The 18,651-nt window shown below is 43.6% G+C and overlaps 1 protein-coding gene and 1 long non-coding RNA gene across 7 annotated transcripts in view; both read right to left on the bottom strand.

Moving 5' to 3' along the window:
* The window catches only part of TSPAN9 (tetraspanin 9), a 419,005-nt gene that overhangs the window by 35,837 nt on the left and 364,517 nt on the right, over window positions 1–18,651 (bottom strand). The window lies entirely within an intron of this gene.
* The window catches only part of LOC128327491 (uncharacterized), a 67,134-nt gene continuing 54,826 nt past the window's right edge, over window positions 6,344–18,651 (bottom strand). Inside the window, exons 2-3 of the long non-coding RNA XR_008308639.1 lie at window positions 8,296–8,367; window positions 6,344–6,437 (exon numbers count right to left, since the gene is read on the bottom strand). This is a non-coding gene — a long non-coding RNA (uncharacterized LOC128327491). The remainder of the gene's footprint in view (window positions 6,438–8,295; window positions 8,368–18,651) is intronic.

The following is an 18,651-nucleotide window of genomic DNA, read 5'->3' as shown; positions in this document are numbered from 1 at the left end:
GCCAAGCTCCCATCTGATCATGAGGAACTGCTATATATGGCTCCAAGGCGGCTTGGCAAGTGAGGGGGCATCAGGTTCACCAGAGACAAGCTGGGCACCAGGCTCCGCATTCTTCCTCTGTTTTTGGAGACCACCAACGATGCAAAGCAGGCTTCCATGATTGTGGAGCTTATATTCTTATGCAATGAACTGGCACCACTTTATATGTGACAGGGCAACAGCTTTCATTTTTATCAATCTCTAAATAAAGTGTGATTCAGAAGCAACACAAAAGTGGCATGGACATGTTTGTGGAAGGTCAAGAAGCAAAGGCCACTTACTTATGGATTAAACTTGGTTTACATGTTGAGAATATTCACTGCGGTTTGATGATGTTATTACCTTGAATTGGCAATCCTGATTTCTTTGGAGAAGAACTCCAGGATCTTTCAACAAGATCCTTGCTTACCAGCTTATGAAATGCATACGTAATTTTGGGTTTGCTTTTAATTCTGACCACCATAAATGCCGCCTGTTTATTAGTCTTTGTGTTTGCACGCTCTGTTCTGGATACTCTGTAAGATATTTTCTGTGGGTCACCCTTGGCCCTCTTTGGCTTATTTGCTGTTCCCACCACTGCAGCCATGAACATAAAACCAGCACTCTAGCAAAGTACAAACCAAGCCGCGTATGCAATACAACAGGAGCAGTGTGGGAGATTCCTCTTCTTACATTTGAATCAGCTGCAGACTGGCAGGCGGGTGGAGTGGGGGGGGGGGCGAGATTCTGCAATGGCAGCCAGGGACATATCTGTATAAGCATATGTTTATATAACACTTGTGCGTTTTATTTTTAAATGCCTGAACCTTAGACAGTGGCAACTCCCAAAGGGCCAGAGACCTGTGTGACTTGAACACTGATGGTAGGATGAGATTTATATGCCTTTATATGGTAGGATGAGATCTATATGTTATATGTATCATAGTCTTCTAGCACTTCCCATTACTATTCAGAGATTGTTAGTGGCTGCAATAATGCTGATACTCTGTTTAATTCTAAAATAATCTCCGTATAAACAACAGAGAAAAGACAGCACAGCAGCAGAGCAATCTATAATACATAATGAGCACATTTCCATTCACTGATAGCATCCTGGCTCATATAAGATTCTTCTATAGCATCTTAATAGTTTGTAATCTAACAAAGGTAGCACATTCCATGCTGCCTACCACAGCTTAAAGGGACACACCCTGTTTTTTTGAGTGCTTGAGATGCACTGTGCCTTCTGATTGGTGAAAGTTGCTAGAGGGAGCAGGGCATCCTGCTGAGGCATCATCTCCTTTGCCCACAAACACCACTGACGCACCCCCAAACACTGCAAAAGATGCTACAGCTGGCTCCAAAGAGGGTGGGATGCTTAAGACCCTGATAGTCTGGCCACAGTTGTGACTCCCTTTCTGCCATGAAAAGCAATCAGCCAGGATGTAGGGTGTGTGTGTGGTGGAATCCAGGGGGGCTTTGAGAGAGTTGGACGGACCCCAACTCTCATGATATTACTGGAGGAATATCATGAAAAAGCCAAAAAGGAGAAAGAGGGAGAGTGTATGGCCAGCAGGGTAGAGCCCTAAGATGGATGCAACCCCACAGAATGGAGGAGGAACCAGGTGCCTGGTGAACCCACGCCCTGCCACTACTGAGGCCTCCTCGCAGGAAACTCGTCTACATGTACCTACATTCTGCTTTCTAAATAAATAAATAAATAAATAAGAATATTTATAAATCGCTTTTCAAGTTCTCAAAGAGGTTCACACAAAAAAGACGATTTTCTGTCTCCAGAGGGCTTCCAATAGAAAAAAAAAAGTTGGACATCAGTGAGAGCCATAGGAAAGATGCTGCACTGGTCTTGGATAGGGACAGTTCCTCTCCCTTTGCTAAAAATATGAGAGTCACCACTTTAGAAGGGGCTTCTTTGCCCACTTAGCAGGGGTTTACTTTATGTTTATTTAAATTTCATTTAAACGGATCAATGGCAGATGAATGGAAGGGCTCCTTTCGTAGGCTGATGTCTTTCCCATCAGCAGCCACAGTTCTTTCTGCCCCTTCCCTATGGAGGAAAGAGTCATCAACTTGGACTATGGCATGCAAACTGGATTGCCAGGAACCCAAAGACTCTGCCATCTCACATATGCCACATTAAAAATGTATCTTTCCGTGCATCCTAATTGTAAGCTAGCTTGGGAGTCAATCTTCACTGAACAGCATGGTATAAATACAACAAATGAATAAATAAATGTTCTTGCTTTTAAGTAACACATGGGGCTGTTCTCTGCATTCAGTCAGTTTACACTATGTCCTTTTTATCCAAGGCAGACTTAGCTGCCTTTTGCCATCACAATGATTAAAATTAAAGCCGCATTACAAATTAATATTAAATTGGAAAGTGGAGCAGAGCAGAGCTGCACACACTTGAGCCAACATACAGGATTAATGTGCTGTGTGCAAGCAAGACCTTTCTTTGCAAAGCAATACACTCCTTTACATTCAAGCAAATGAAAACTGTTTCTCAGCCTAAATAGAGCAATCAAGGATTATGCACACAAATGGGCAGAACTGCTTCCTCTTCATTTTAATTTTTTTTAAAATCAGTTCTGGAAAAAAGATGGTTTTTCTGGCCTTGAAAATCTCAAGATACACATCAGTGACACTGCTGGAAATGGGTAAGAGACAAATAAAAGCTTTAAAGGAATTTGTGACTGCATTATGGAATCCTTCAACATTCCCCCTCAATTCTAGCCTCACATTTCCCTAAGGATCTTTTGCAGGCATGAATTATGAGTTCAAGTCTGAGACTGAAGCTGCTAAACTATTCATTTCTGAAAGGCAGCTTTTGTGGAATGAAAAGCCGTGTTTGGGAGACTTAGATATTTTGTGGTATCAAGTCACACTAAGAGACATCTTTAATACCCAGTCGTAACTTCTCTAGTTCAAATTTTCTGGGATAATCTCAGCTTAGGCCTCATCTATCACTGTTTGTTTACAACGGATATAAATTTGGATGCTGAGACTAGACTATCACAGCACCAAAAAATAGTCAAAGAGGACAGTGTGCATTGCATCTGCTTTGGAACTGGCAATTACTAGCATTTTGCTTTAATCTTTGTTTAAGGACACATTCTAGGATTTAAAAAAAAAACTCAATTTATGCAGAGAGTTACGGCTCTTACAAATTCACTCATGCACCAAAAAGCATGAAAATTATAAGTTGCCATTTAAGTAAAAGAAAAATGAATGGAAATGAAAGATGTCTACATTGCTGTACTATCAGCAAAAAACAGGAGACCATGAAGTATGAAAAATAAATTGAAAGTTTCACATGCACCCAAACTGTCAAAAGTCTTCATCTTGCCTGCAGAGTGCGAGCCTTGGCTTCACATAAGAAGCTGCCTTATACAGAGTCAGACCATTGTTCCATCTAACTCAGTATTGTCCACACAGACTGGCAGCAGCTTCTCCAAGGTTACAGGCAAGAGTCTCTCTCAACCCTCTCCTGGAGATGCTGCCAGGGAGGGAACATGGAACATTCTGCATGCAAGCAGACAGGTGCTCTTCTCACTAGGGCCCCATCTGACAGTGCTCACAGTTGCATTCCAATGCAAAGCAGGGTGGACCCTGCTTAGCAAAGGGGACAGTTCACGCTTGCTACCACAAGACCAGCTCTCCTCCCTTTCCAGCATGTGTCCATACACAGCACACCATTCCCATGTTACGTTTTCTAACATGAGCATTAACTTCTACTTCTGGGAAGGAAAAAACACATGTAGCAACTCTTGGAATGAAATGCTTAAAAGCCACCATTTCTCCAGTTTAACTACTAATATGTACATTTATGGAGTCTAGGATTAAAAAAAAAAATCTACTAATTCACACGTCTAGCAAAAATCATGGACATGTAAGTTAAGGTACCCTAACCTTAACTCCCACACCATTTAAGCAGCAATTACATGTACTATGTTCAATTGCAGCTTAGGCTCTATGCACTTGTGCTTCCTTGTAGTCTTTCAGCCACAGTCCTTTTCCTCTGCAGGTTAATGGATCAGTAAAACTCAGGAAACTAGTGGGGACAGGTGGGGATGGTACAATGTCCCTATGTTTTTATTTGAGTACAAAATGAGCAGGCCCAGGGTCAACTTGTGGCACCTTTGGCAGCTGCCAGGGCCCCAGCACCCTGGCAAAGCCCACCGCTGAAGCCTGCTCTCCAGTCACCTCGGATGGCTTGGCCCATGCTGACGGACGCCACTTCTCTCTCCCTGACATAGCACTGTGTGGGAGTCAATGGCCTTCAAGAGAACACACGAATACCATTGCTGCTTGTGGCGGTAGCAGAAAGAGCAATCACTGTATACTGTAGGAGTGGGAACAAAGTTGAGAGATGGTGGATACAGAGGAGCACACAAGACTGGGGACAGATGGGCCCTAAATGTACACATGTCCATTCCATCATGAGGGGGACACAAAACCAGCAAGAAAACGGAGGGAGTAAACCCTGGAATTATCACTCAAGAGGCGTAGGATTGACCTTTTTAACAGGTTGGCTCTTTTTAACGTGAATTAATTCAGTCTTTAGAATTTACAAGCAGAGCACAGCAAGTCTGCAAGTCTGCCTTTTGATTCAACATGCACAAGATCGCACTAAATCCACACATCTTATTAACATTTGACAGAACACTAACTGCAGAAGAAAAGGACTGAGGCTGAAAGTGTGGGCACATTGAGGCTAATTTGTAAGGAAGCAAAATATGTGAGATAGTAGAGTGTCGTCACTGCTTACATGGCATAAAAGTTCAGACAAGTGCCTTAACTCACAATGGGTCAGTTTGAACTATACGCCATCTGTTCAACCTATCACATGTAATGACATGGATGCACTCTGAATGTGCATATCCGCATCTCCTGGGACAACTCCTGGTGCCTCTCCCTAATCACATGGGAAATGGTTCATCTGAACTGCTCTACACATGCTAAAAATCCTAGTTTAAACTAGGATTCAAACTAGGATTTCTAGCATGTCTAAGGAGGTGGTTCAGATGACCTCCCACCCACCCACACATACGATTAGGGAGAGACACCCCTAAGTACTGGGATTGGGTAAGAATGTGCTCACCCCCCTGCTAAGTCAGCAAATAGGCATCTTTTAAAGTGGTGACTCTCTTATATTAAGCAGGGAAGAGCAACTGTCCCTATCCAACCCTGGGATAGCATCCCTCTTGTGGCTGTTGCTGGTTTCTACCTTATGTTTCTCTTTAGCTTGTGAGCCCTTTTAGGGCAGGGAAGCTTTTGGTTTTGCCTAAGGGCATTTTTTTCTGCCGAATTTCACTTGGTGAGTTTCAACAGTTTTCTCTTCTGTCAAGGTCATTTTGAATTTTACTCCTGTTTTCTGAGGTGTTAGGAAACTGGGAAGGTGTCCTTGGTTTTGTATCATCTGCAAATCTGATGAGGACTTCCTCTACCCAGTCATCCAAGACATTTATAGAAATGTTGAAAAGTACCAGGCCCAAGGTGAGCCCTGTGGCACCCCACTCCAGTCTGATGAGGGGCCACTGATGTGTGCGCTCTGGGTATAGTTTGCCACCCAGCTGTGAATCCGCCTAACAATATGATCATTTAGTCCACACTTTATCAATTTGCTAACCAAAATATTATGGGGAAATTTGTCAAACGTTTTGCTGAAACCAAGAGAAATTATGTCTACGTTAATCTCACATCTCGCAATCTTAAGCTAGTAACTGATTTTTTTAAATATTAAAAAGAGAGAAAATTAATAAGGTGGGATATATAAAATGTATATAATAATAATTTATTCTTGACAAATCCATGCTGGCTTCTATTCATCATGGCATTGTTATCAGGCTACTTTGTTAATCCAGATAGCTACTGCCTAGAATCCGGAATCTCCCCCAGTATCTCCTCTCAGTTCCTATCGATGGAGGCCATGGACCTTCCATTCTATTCCATCCAACTGCCATTGTTCTGCAGCTCACTTGAGGCAGAAATGCACCTGGCTCCTTCACCTCCTCTGCCCAGAGATCATGCAAAAACTTGCAGTCTTAAGGAGAAGAGAGCAAGGATGGGCAGCCAGGCAATGGGCTGCCTAACTGCCACCAGTCAGAGGAGGACGGTGGGAGAGAAGTCAATGGAAATAGCTACAATGGCCAGAGCAATGCCATGAGTTAGAGAGGGTAGAAGCAGTTGCAATGTAAATGTATTTTATTGCTTGCTGTGGTTCCTTCTGGATTGAAAGGTAGGACAGAAATCAAATCAGTCATGAATTACTAGCAAAATACTCATGACTGGGATCTGTCTGGTGGGAGGGTCTGTATATTGCAGGAACTCCGGAGTGCAGTACAGCTCTTTGAAGATCCTTAATGGGGGTGGGTGGGTGGGTTCAGCCATACCCAGTTCTGGAATGATGATAGAAATAAAACCATTTAATCTTTATTCAGAGCTAAATGCAATCTCAGATTGCACAGACTGTGCTCAGTACGTGTATCATTGCTTTGGGCCAATACCCATGATCAGTGAGAATCAGCAGAACTCTTCTTTTTTTTTAAACCCGGATGATTGTAACTCCCTGCTTAAGCTCTTTGAAAAGGAACAGAATTCTAATGATGTTTTGAGTATGAAAACAGATCCTTGAGGACATAACTTAAAAATACTGTTTCATATATCCTTTCATTATACAAAATCAAGTTCTGTGAACACAGATGAAAAACAGCCTTTCAAGTCGGCAGAACTGCATCCTGTTCCTGCTTTTAGAAGAGCAAGACCTGTCTGTAGAGCTCAGAAACTCTACCATTCCACAGCACAGCCTGCTGGATTATTGCTGATATTGCAAACACATAAATTATACCTTTCTTTCAATTTTCATTATTTGTCTATAGTTTTCCCCTTTGAATAAATCTTCATTTTCAATGGCATCTATTTATGATCCATATCCTGTAATTATAATCCTTACCATTGAGAACATTTTCTCTCACAAAGACCCTAGAACAAGGTATGTGATAGTGTAGCACCCTTCTGATAAGGGCTGTGACGGCCAGCTAAAACGTGAACTGGCTGAACTGTCACTTTAATATTCATGCTAAAATTTTAGGTGATCTCACTTACTATCTCTGCACCTCATTTACTGCAGAAATGCAGCAGGAGAGACCTCCCTCCCTGCTTACCACCACTACCACCACACCAGCTCAGTAAGTACAGTGCGAGGGCAGTGGAGAGACCTTGAAACTCACAGGAGCTTATTTCCAAACGTGGATTGGCTTGGAAATCCAGCAAAGTTGTTTCCTGTTAAGCTTGGAATTCTAGCTTATTTCCATGCTAAACTGATTAAAGTCATAGGAACAAAGGAAGTTGCCTTATACCAAGTCAGACCATTGATCCATCTCACTCACATTGTCTACCCAGACTGCTAGAGGCCTCTTCAGGGTTGCAGGTGGTAGTGTCCTCAGCCCTATCTTGGAGATCCCCAGGAGGGAACTTGGAACTTTCTGCATGCAAGCATGCAGATGTTCTTCCCAGAGCAGCCCCACCCCCAAGTGGAATATCTTGTGGTGCTCACACAGGTAAGTCTCCCATTCAAATAGAAAGCAGGGCAGACCCTGTTTAGCAAGCTTGCTACCACAAGACCAGCTCTCCTCCCAAAGTATGTTGTATGTTGAGGTACTGCAGTTAAGCAGATATCTATATATCTAGTCAACTGGTTAAAAGCCAAAACAGTTAAATTAGCTAAGGCTACAGATGCGATATAGGAAGATGCTGAAAGGCATCATCTCATACTGCACGGGAGATGGCAATGGTAAACCCCTCCTGTATTCTACCAAAGAAAAACCACAGGGCTCTGTGGTCACCAGGAGTTGACACCAACTCAACAGCACACTTTACCAAGGATTCTTAAACTAGGGTAGCCAGATGCTGGAGCATTGTAGCTGGAGAAGATGGGAAATGTAGTTCAACATCTGGGGAACCTAGTTTGAGAACCCCTGGTGTACACACTTGGGAGTAGTTCCCATGGAGACCAGTGTGATTTGCTTCCTTGTAAGTATGCATAGGATCTCACCACACAAGTAGGAGTGAAGAGCACGTTGAAGCATCTAAGGAGTTCCCCTCTCATTTTACTGAATTCCCCCTGAATTTTAAGTTGCTCCTCAAACTTTGCCTGTCTGTACCCCTGCACACAAGAAGTTTAGTCAGCTGAAATAGTTCAACTTATTTCTATAAAGGAACTTTTAGGTTGTGCTTACAAATATGTGGTCTCTTTACCTTACAGAATAGTCAATGGGAGGCATTAAGAGAGTCTTTTTGATTTGGCATCCCTGTCTTCATTTGGTATCCCTAAGCAAGAAAGAACACTTTAAGGCTATAATGCACATTTGGGACTAAGGCTTCCTAAACACACCTACCTGGGAGTAAACTCCACTGAACATACAGTAGGCCTTCTAAACAAGTATACATAGAACTAGATTGCAAAATATTGGTCCCCATGCACTTCAGCTTATGCAATTTGCCAAGAGAAGTTGGTCTCTGTTCAGGGTCTATATTGTAGTTTTATAGTTTCGTGTCAGATTTAAGAGCTCAAGTAACCTCAAATACTTGTCTGAGTCTTAAATACTTGTCTGTTAAGATTACATAGTATTTGTGATGCAGAGACCAATGTTTAATAAATGCACAATTCATTTCCAAGCTAATTAGGACCAATACTTAGTGCAAGCCAGCAGGATTGGACCTTTTTGTTTTGGCACTCTCCCTTTGAAGAAGAAAAGTTATTAACTCACATCCAGTTTAAATTTGTCTCCTTCCTTCTCCCCTCAAGGATGTCCAATTTAAAACAGTTAGAGCCTTTTTATATTACAAGAGAACAAAGAGCAGCCATTGTTGAATCAAAACCTATAGAAGTTAAAATCTTACAAACAGCTTGAAAGTCAATATAGCACCTGGACTATGTCATTGTGCATACTGAAGATCTCAAAGGGGCATGGCAGAGATACACTGCCACAACTATACTGTCCCCACAAAAGTCTTCCAGTGCAGTTTTCCTGGGATCTGCTGCAGCTGGATTTGTGTAACGATTCACTCTTCAATGCATACTTTCCCCCATATTGCTATGGAAAAACCAGGTGGCTTTCCTCTTTAAATATTAAAATGTTTCACTAATATAGACATAAATTAGCGACTCGAATAAGAAAATATTCCCTCCCTTCATAATTAAAGAGTTGTCAGTCTTTGCATCCCCCCCGCCATCCTGCTCTTCTCCAGACCTATCCCTTTGCTCCCAGGGAACCAAGTCTGGGGGAGGTTGTGCATCATAATTGGAGACAATAATAGGTGATGTTTTAATTGTGGTCAATGGACTGTAATGACTTCTCTGAGCAGCTGAAAATGACAATTTAGCAAATTTACAGATATTGGCAGGATCAGCAAGACAGAATAGTGAATATATATACATAAATTAGCGACTCCAATAAGAAATACTTATTGTCTCAAATACATATTTAGTATGCTGGGAGAACGAAGATCTGTCAGTCTCACATCTGCTTTTTCTGATAATGTACTGCATGAATGCTCAACAGAAATTCGTCAAGTGCCTTCAGCCCAAGAGTTATGTCCAATTTTTTGGAAAGTGTGGAAAGTCTCCCTGCTTGGGTTTCTCTCTGAGGACTCCTTTCTCCTCTGCAGCCACATCCCGCACCAAGCTGAGGGTCCCTTGACCCCAAGAAGGCATTTCATGGCGCTCGGGGGGATGAAGGCTTGCACTTGCACTGATGGATGAGCACCACTGTGAAAGCTCCCCACCTCTGGTACCCACCAAAGGCATAGTTTAGTGCTGGAAGGAAAGTAGCATCAGGTTAACATTGCCTGAAGGTCTGCATAATCTCCACCTTGTATTTGAGAAACTGATGTAAAACAAGACTCATCCTGTATATTAATGTGGGCCATGTTTAGTATGCTGTTTGAACGCAAGGCCCAAAGGTAAGCTCTGTTTTACAGACCAAACATAAACAAGTGCTTAGTTTGCAGCAGTTGACTAATGCTCCTCCACATCAGTGAGTGTTCTTGGAGTAATTACAACAATTCCCTCAGTGTCTTCCTCATGCAGCTAAATGAGCAAAAGTTTCACAGTGGGCTGGTTTGGGTGAAATTTCACCAGCTACATAATTAGGAAGGGCCACACTGATACAGGTGCTTCATGAAGGTCCCAGTGCTCTCTTAGAAGGTCCTTTTATCACGTGGGGGCGGGGCTTCTTCAGAATGTCCCCTTCACAGGTGCCCCAAATACTTAGAGGTATTTGGAGTGCATGTGGAGAGGCCATTTGGATGCACTGTCCACCCCCCCACAATAAAGAGGCATGCCAAGAGGACATCAAGATGTCTGTAGAGGATGTCATAACAGGCACATTGTTGGCACATCCCCTTCCCCCTATTGCCCAAACCGGCCCTCTGGGAAATTCTTGCTCTCTCTTTTTTTGCTTCTGACAGAACTGTCTCAGTTTGGCTTGCAGTGATGGCTTTTCCCAGTGTAAGGTTTGGTTATAGAATTATCTGCTTGCAATTAATGATGTAGAGAAGTCTAAATTAAGAAAAGATGAATTGCTTATCCATTCCTTTGGAATAAAAGGGCAATGTATTTTCTACTCCTTTTCCTTTACAACTGATAAATATGAGAGACTGCACTCACGATCTCAAAGACTTTTTTGTGCCAAAAGTAAATGTGATAGCTAATTGCTACAAATTTGCCAATTTGAACAGAAACCAGGGGGATCAAGCAGTCTATTGCTGCTCTGAGGGACCTGATCGTTCCATATGATCCCAGAAATATTCTAAATGAAATTAATAGATATCAACTTATTGAAAAAATAAACACATTTCTCATAGGTAGAACACTTCTTAAAAGCAGTAAAAGTAATTTGGAGGCAAATCAGGTCTTTGAGGAAAGGGTACAGGTGATTTCAGAGTCAAAAGAGTGACTTTTAGATTATAAACTCCTTGGAGCAGGGACCTATCCTTGTATATTCTGTAAAGTACCATGCTCACTAATGGCACTAAGTAACAGTATTAATTATTAATATTAATATGATGATTATATTTTTATATTGTCAGCAATTAACTATGTGTCCAATCATATTCATTTTTCTCTTTGACATGAGAATGGTTCCAATTTTAAATGACACTCTTTTGCCTTTTAAATATATTTTTATTGTGATGTATTTTATTGCAATGGAATTATCCCAACCAGCACTTCTGTGTACAGAAGATGGTGTTCTGTGTTCATGAAGTGGGCGGGATTTTTGTCAATTCTCCTTTTCCGTCTGCAACCCTCTGTACCTGCCGGAAATATACCTTGTGATGCCTCACAAACATATTTTTAGGGGAAACAAAGGGAAGTGGGGGTCGGTGAAACTCATCTCTTCCCCACAGCATCAGTGGAATGTTTTCCATCTATGCAAGTGCTATTCAGGGTGGTGCTCTATAAGTTTTTATTGGAGGCAATCTTAAACATTTTAAAATGGAAAGTCAGGGTGAAACTGTGCAAAATAAATAAAAGCTACTACTAGTTGTTATTTGGCATCACAATCTTGTGTCAGGGTGGTACAGTGCATTATTGTACACCATGATTGATATCTGCCCCATGGTGGGGCTGAAAGTTGGTGGGTGTTGTGTCAACCTATTGAACCAAAAGTTAAATCCAAACAAGTTTTGTTGTTTATAACCAAACCATACACAACGGCTGCTGCATCACTCAGTGAGATATTCTAGGACAAAGTCAAACAGCTCCTTCACTTTCTGGGTTGGAAGGGGCCTTGAAGATCTCCTAGTAACTCCTTATTCAGTGCAGGTATCCTGTGCAAGGAATACAAGCTCCATGCTCCCTTGGGCCCAAGGAAATAGCTGTGAGGTTCTTTCTAACCATGCCACTTTACTGGCAATTAAATTATATGCAATGTATTTCTTACTGGATTTTATAGATGTTTAATTTCCCCCCCTTCAGTTGTTCAGTTATTATTATGCTAGGAATTGGGAGTTGAAGCACAAAATGACCCCAACTTCCTAAAGAAGAGCAGTGACACATTTTGCAATGAAAACCTGTGTATCTCAGGGAGGTGATTCTCATGATCTCACACCACTGCTGGGGAGGTCTGTGGGGAAGGCAGGAACTCGCCTGCCTTTCTTAGCAGACAAGTGTTGTCGTCTTTGCCTTTGCTGTGCACCCACATAAGTGGTGGCACAGTGAAGGCAAAAGATGGGAGCATGAGGGCTTCCCCCTCCACATCCCAGAGTGCCTTGTGCCGTGAGCACAGTGGCCGCTCTTATTAGAGCAGTCGCCCCACTCAGCATGGCCACTCTTTCCCCTCAGCTCGCTGCCAGAATTTTTATTTTTATTTTTAGTTTAGTTTACATTTTATATCCCGCCCTTCCTCCAAGGAGCCCAGAGCGGTGTACTACATACTTGAGTTTCTCCTCACAACAACCCTGTGAAGTAGGTTAGGCTGAGAGAGAAGTCACTGGCCCAGAGTTACTCAGCAGGTCTCATGGCTGAATGGGGATTTGAACCCGGGTCTCCCCGGTCCTAGTCCGGCACACTAGCCACTACACCACGCTGACTCAGATGGCAACAGGCCAGACGGAAGCCTTTTTAACTGGGGGGCAATCGTTCACACCAGTGCCCCCAGCTAAAACCCTTTAGCCCACCCTACTGAGGTAAAACAAACCACAGGTTCATTTTAAGAAAAGTCGGGCTATACTCCTCTGGAGCATCTGGGAGCCCTCCGCTCCAGGCACTCCAGACGACACGAGCTGCCTGGGGTAACCCAGGCAGCTTGTGTTGTGAGAACAGCCTCACTCATTTCCATAGATACTCTTCTTGTTGCTTCCTTAAAGTATAAAGTTTGTCATTTCTGTGAGAACTTATTTTTTAATGGGCCTGTCATGATGCTATCCTGTATTTCACAATGAAAAGCCATGCAGCCAAGGTAATCTTTGGGAGACTCATCTTCATCCCATCCTAATTATATGCAGGCCAGACAAACATAAAGTGGAATGGGGCCACTCTGGGGATCTGCTGCTTGCATGATGTAGAAGGTTCCAGGTTGCCTCCCTGGCATCTCCAAGATAGGGCTGAGAGAGATTCCTGCCTGCAACCTTGGAGAAGCCACTGCCAGTCTGTGAAGACAATACTGAGCTAGATGATCAATGGTCTGCCTCAGTATGAGGCAGATTCCTATGTTCCTGTGAAACAGCTTGATTGCAATTTGATTAGGAAGAGGGGCCAATGATGAAATGGGGGAGGGTTTTGCATCCTAATCCCATGTGGCACCTTGTTGATCCAGAACCCTGTTCTTGGAAGGGGAGAATGCATGCATGCATGTTATGGTGTCCCTCCTTTTCTGCAGTATTCTCCCCTTGTAATATTAATTCCATACGCATGAACAGCTACCCATCAATACCATAGTTCTAGCCAGATGGCCCTCTTCAGGAGAATGCTCTGGAGACGCCATCTGGCTTAGTTGTGCATTAATAATACGCAGTATATGTCTGCATAATGAGATCAGATTAAACAGAAGTCAACACACAAAAGTAAGTGGATACTTTTAAGACTCTAAATACTAGTAGAGGGTAAGAATGAGGCTGCTACATCTGTTTATTGTTAACAAAAGGCAGAATGTATAGAAGCTCCCAACATCCCAGATTCTGGTCACTCCTCTTTATTTAGTAAACCTGGTGGAAGAAGAAGCAAACCTCAAGTTTGCATGTGCCCATAGCTTACTCTCTCCAGATTGAAAGGAACACCTGACCAAATTCCGGGTTTGTGGGATGTCAGGGCAGGGCGAGGGCATGCACGAACCAGTGAACATTGGTCCTTTTCATGCTGGGTTCACAAAATGACATCTGAGCAAGCCTTTAAACTCTACCAGAACAGAGTTAGGGTACATTCACACAACCATATTTGTCCCAGTTATCATACCGTAACCAGTGTTCTTGGAGTGGTCATTATGCAAACATACACATGGGTTCTGTGCCTGCAGAGAGACAGATCTGGGAGCATTCTGGAGCTTAGGCCAAGGAGTGGGTGCTCATGTCCCCTAACCTCAAAGCAAGCACCTCCTCACCCCATTCCTTCACAACTACCACTTAGGTGTCAAGACCTAGCATAAGAGTCAAACACCTGCAGCAAAGAAGTAAAGTAGGTTGTGTGATTACACAGAAGGCCACTCACAGAACACCAGTTGTTTTCCTTCTTTGTAGTTTCTGTACATTCGAACATATGGATGACTAGTAAGCTGACATACCTGAAGGAGGGTGTTGGTATCACTATGAAAGCAAATCATGTAGACCTGCTCTACCAAAAACTGTCAGTTTATGGTGGAGCATCCAGAACATAATGTGACACAAAATGGTATGGATCGCATGGCAACCAAGAAGTCAGCCACAGCCTCAAGAAAATGCTGAGGAGGTCGCTGTTCATCTTGTATACTGTTCCTTGACTTCTGTGGAAATGGGTTGTCAGGTCAGCTGATAGCAGAGGGAAACAGCTGCACAATATGCATCGAGATGGTAATACTTTGAGTCCTTAAAGTCTTTTTTAGTCCTTTAAACTTCTGGAAACAGGCAGTTCTATGCAGTGTTATTCTCATAGGAAGCCTGTGAGATATATTAGGCTGGAAGATAATGAGCCCATTCTCATAAATGGGGGTGGGCTGGAGGGGAGGCAGAAAGCTACCTCACATGACGGGAGCCTCTTTTGGGCTCTGCCACCCACGTGCCCACACAAGCAGTGCAGCGGAGAGCCCATTGGGGATTGAGAGGGGGGAAGCAAGCTGGGGTTACCAAGTATCCCACAATGCACCATGCAAGCAGCACAGTGCATTGGGGAAGCTCTGTGTTGCCTGGCCATTTTACACACACACACACACACACACACACACACACACACACACACACACACACCGGCTCTATCATAAAGATGGCTGCTGGCAGACTGGGAGCAGCTGCTAGCAGTGCAGAGCCCCAGACAACCAGCAAGTGAGGTAGGCGTCTGTACTTGTCCTCCTACCCCATTTTAAACCTGGGTAGCCGATCAGGGCTACTCAGGAAACGAACGGCAGAATCAGGAGCGATTCTAGGGCCCCAGTCAACCAGCTCTACCTGGGCTTGCCCAGGTAGCACTGGTCATGAGAATGGACTGGTCACTATTTTCACCCAGTGAATTTTATTATTTTTATTCTTTTTGCACCACACTGGCTCATGCCAATGATGATGATGATGGATACTGCTTTTCAATGAAAAAGTTCTTAAAGCAGCTTACACAGAAAAAAGAAGATGATGGTTCCCTCATGGGGACAGAGGCCCACAATCTAATACGGGGGGGGGGGAGAGGGAGAGAGAGAGAGAGAGAGAGAGAGAGAGAGCAGCAACAACACCTGTGACTTGGGAAGGACACTGTGTTAGACTGATGACGGACACTGGCTCTTCCCCTACTAAATATAAATGAGCCACTATCTTAAAATCTGTCTCTTTGCTTTTTAGCAGGTGATCATATCAAGATGATTTTTTGCAAGGTTTAATCAATTCACTCATGCATATAGTAAAGTAGATAGAGGGCAGGGAAAGATACAAATGATTTAAAGAAATGGAAAGCTGTGGCAAATTCCACAGACACAGTGCTTTCTACAACATTTGGAAATTAAAGAAGTTGTAGTAAGAACTAATCTGCCTACTTTCACTATCTCTACAACTGGGCTAAATTTGATTCAAATCAAGGTCCACATGTTAGATCTCTTGTGCCTCAAATTTTCACACATCTGCCATCCTGGATCGGGGGGGGGGGGGAGTGAGATTATTACAAACTACACAACTGAGGTGTCTCTGTGTGTCACTCACTACAACTGTACCAAATTTGGTTCAACTCGGTTAGACAGTCCACAAGTTAGTGCACTTGCACCTCAAATGTTCACATGTCTGCCATCTTGAATTGGGGTGAATAACATCATCAAAATTTCCACCATGGGGGCATCCCTATGTGCCCCTACAGCTGAAGCAAATTTGGTTCAAATCGGTTCAGCAATTCACAAGTTAGTCCACTTGCACCTCAAATGTTTATGCTTCCGCCATCTTGAATTGGGGTGGATGACATCATCACAAACTATGTCATTGAGGTTTCCCTATGTGTGCCTACAACTGTACCCGATTTGATTCATATTGGTCCAGGCGTTGCGAAGTTGATGGTGCGGGGCAGGGGGACACAGACACAGACACACAGAATGCCAGGTGATCTCATAAGGCTACTGAAAAGCCCCTTCCCCCTCTTTCTCTCTCTCTCTCATTCATGCATCCCCCCACCACCACTTTTTAGCCTGCTTGTGTTTTCCCTGCTGGCCGTTGCCGCCTCCTCCTTCCTCCAGTCCCTGGTGCGTTGGGCGGCCAAGCATTCAGCCAGCTCCTTCCTGCACGGCCCTCCCTCTAGAGAGCATCTTCCGAAGCGGCCAGCTGTTTGTCTCTGCCCAGCCAGGCTCCACCGCTTTCTCTCCCCTCAGCTTCCCCACTCCCTTCTGCCCCAGTCCCTTCAGTTCTCCTCTCCACTTGCCCACTTTCCTTCCTTCCCTTCCCTCCCAAAGTGGCCACTTCCCTACGTGGCCAACCGCTGCCCAGCCAATCCGGCACCTCCACAGACCAGCCAATCCGCTGGGTTGCCGGGACGCATCCCCACAGAGGCACGTCTACAAGAATTAATAATAGATTTATGTAATTAGTTATGCAGTGTGGTGTAGTGGTTAGAGTGCTGGACTAGGACCAGGGAGACCCGAGTTCAAATCCCCATTCAGCCATGAAACTAGCTGGGTGACTCTGGGCCAGTCACTTCTCTCTCAGCCTAACCTACTTCATAGGGTTGTTGTGAAAGAGAAACTCAAGTATGTAGTACACCACTCTGGGCTCCTTGGAGGAAAAGCGGGATATAAATGTAATCATCATCATCATCATCTGTGGCAGAAAAAGACCAAAATAATCCCAGTGGTAATTGGCACCCTAGGTGCAATTCCAAAAGACCTTGAAGAGCACCTCAACACCATAGGGGCCACAGAAATCACCATCAGTCAATTACAAAAAGCAACTTTACTGGGAACAGCCTATATTCTGCGACGATATCTATAATAATAACAGCAACAACATTGACAATAAAATTCAGCCATCCCAGGTCCTTGGGAAGGACTTGATGTCTGGATAAAACAAACCAGTCAATAACACCTATCTGACTGTGTAAACAACAACAACAACAACTTACCTGATGTGTTCTTACAGCTATAATGTGGTCACCTCTTCATTTTAACACATCTGCTAAATCATAGATCCTCCTCATCTATCAGCTCTGAGCAGGAGGTTGGATTCAAAGACCCCCAAAGTCCTTCCAGCTCTAAATTCCATTATTCCTTTCTATTTGTTGTCAATTTGGACAATGTGACATTTCTTGCATTTGTGAATTGGCTGTACTCCACTGAAGGACCAAATTCACAGTCTGGGGATGCCTTTAGATCTGGTTGGATGTCCAAGTCACACAAAGTATGTTCCTTCAGCTACAGGTGGTGCGCTAGCTAGTCACTGTGATCTATGTTCTGGTAACCTCCAGATTAGGCTACTGCAATTCACTGTACATGGGTTCGCGTTTGAGGACAATTTGAACATTTCTGTTCGTCCAGAATACAGCTGCTAGACTGTTGACTTTGGACAGAACAGAACATGCCACTTCTTAAATAGTTTCACTGGCTACCAGCCCATTTATGAGTGACATGATTCAAAGTATGGCATGAGACCTACGTATCTAAAGGGCTACCTACTCCCATACAAATCTGCCCAAATACTGAGATGATCTTCAGAGGCCCTTCTCCAAGTGCCCCTCCCTTCTCCATTTAGGCAGGGAAAAGGGCCTTTTTAGTGGTGACACTCCAGTTGTAGAACTCTTTCCCCAGATAGGTATGCCTGCTGCAGAGTCTTCTTTTCCTTTCAGCGACAGGCAAAGACCTTTTATTTACCTGGGTTAAAGGCAGAATCCTGTATAAGAGCACTACTTAGATAATCAACCACATGTACACCTAACATGCATAAGGAAAGCCGAATCAGAGCAAGAAACCCCATTTGCACCATGCACTCATTTGTTTCCTGTCTGCAATGTGTCTATGCGCATACACATAGGTTCTCAACTGCACATATGAACCTACATGCATACAGTTTGTACACATGCAGGCATGTTACAGACGTGCAAATGCACACGTGTCAAGCAAGGGACAGGACTTGCTGCTGTGATCCTGTTCCCCCATTGCACAGTTGTTTTTTTATCCACAGTTAATTGTATAAACAGTGCTAAAGTTTTTAACCTTGCTGAAAGGTTCTGTACAGAAGCTATCATGATCTGACCTTCCATCTCGACATATGGCCCGTGTACAGTGTGCGTTAAATTAGTCAGACCCAGTTTCCTTTGTTTCTGTATCAGGCAGGGCTGTTGCTAGCTTTAATAACATCATACACACACACACACACACACACACACACACACACACACACACACACACACCCCTCCACCCCCACCCCAACACACAGTGTCAGATTTTGGATAACCAGCTCGGGCAAGGC

Source organism: Hemicordylus capensis, chromosome 5 (genome assembly GCF_027244095.1).
Source record: "Hemicordylus capensis ecotype Gifberg chromosome 5, rHemCap1.1.pri, whole genome shotgun sequence".
NCBI classification, from domain to species: Eukaryota; Metazoa; Chordata; class Lepidosauria; order Squamata; family Cordylidae; genus Hemicordylus; species Hemicordylus capensis.
This window is presented reverse-complemented; position numbering and strand designations above follow the sequence as displayed.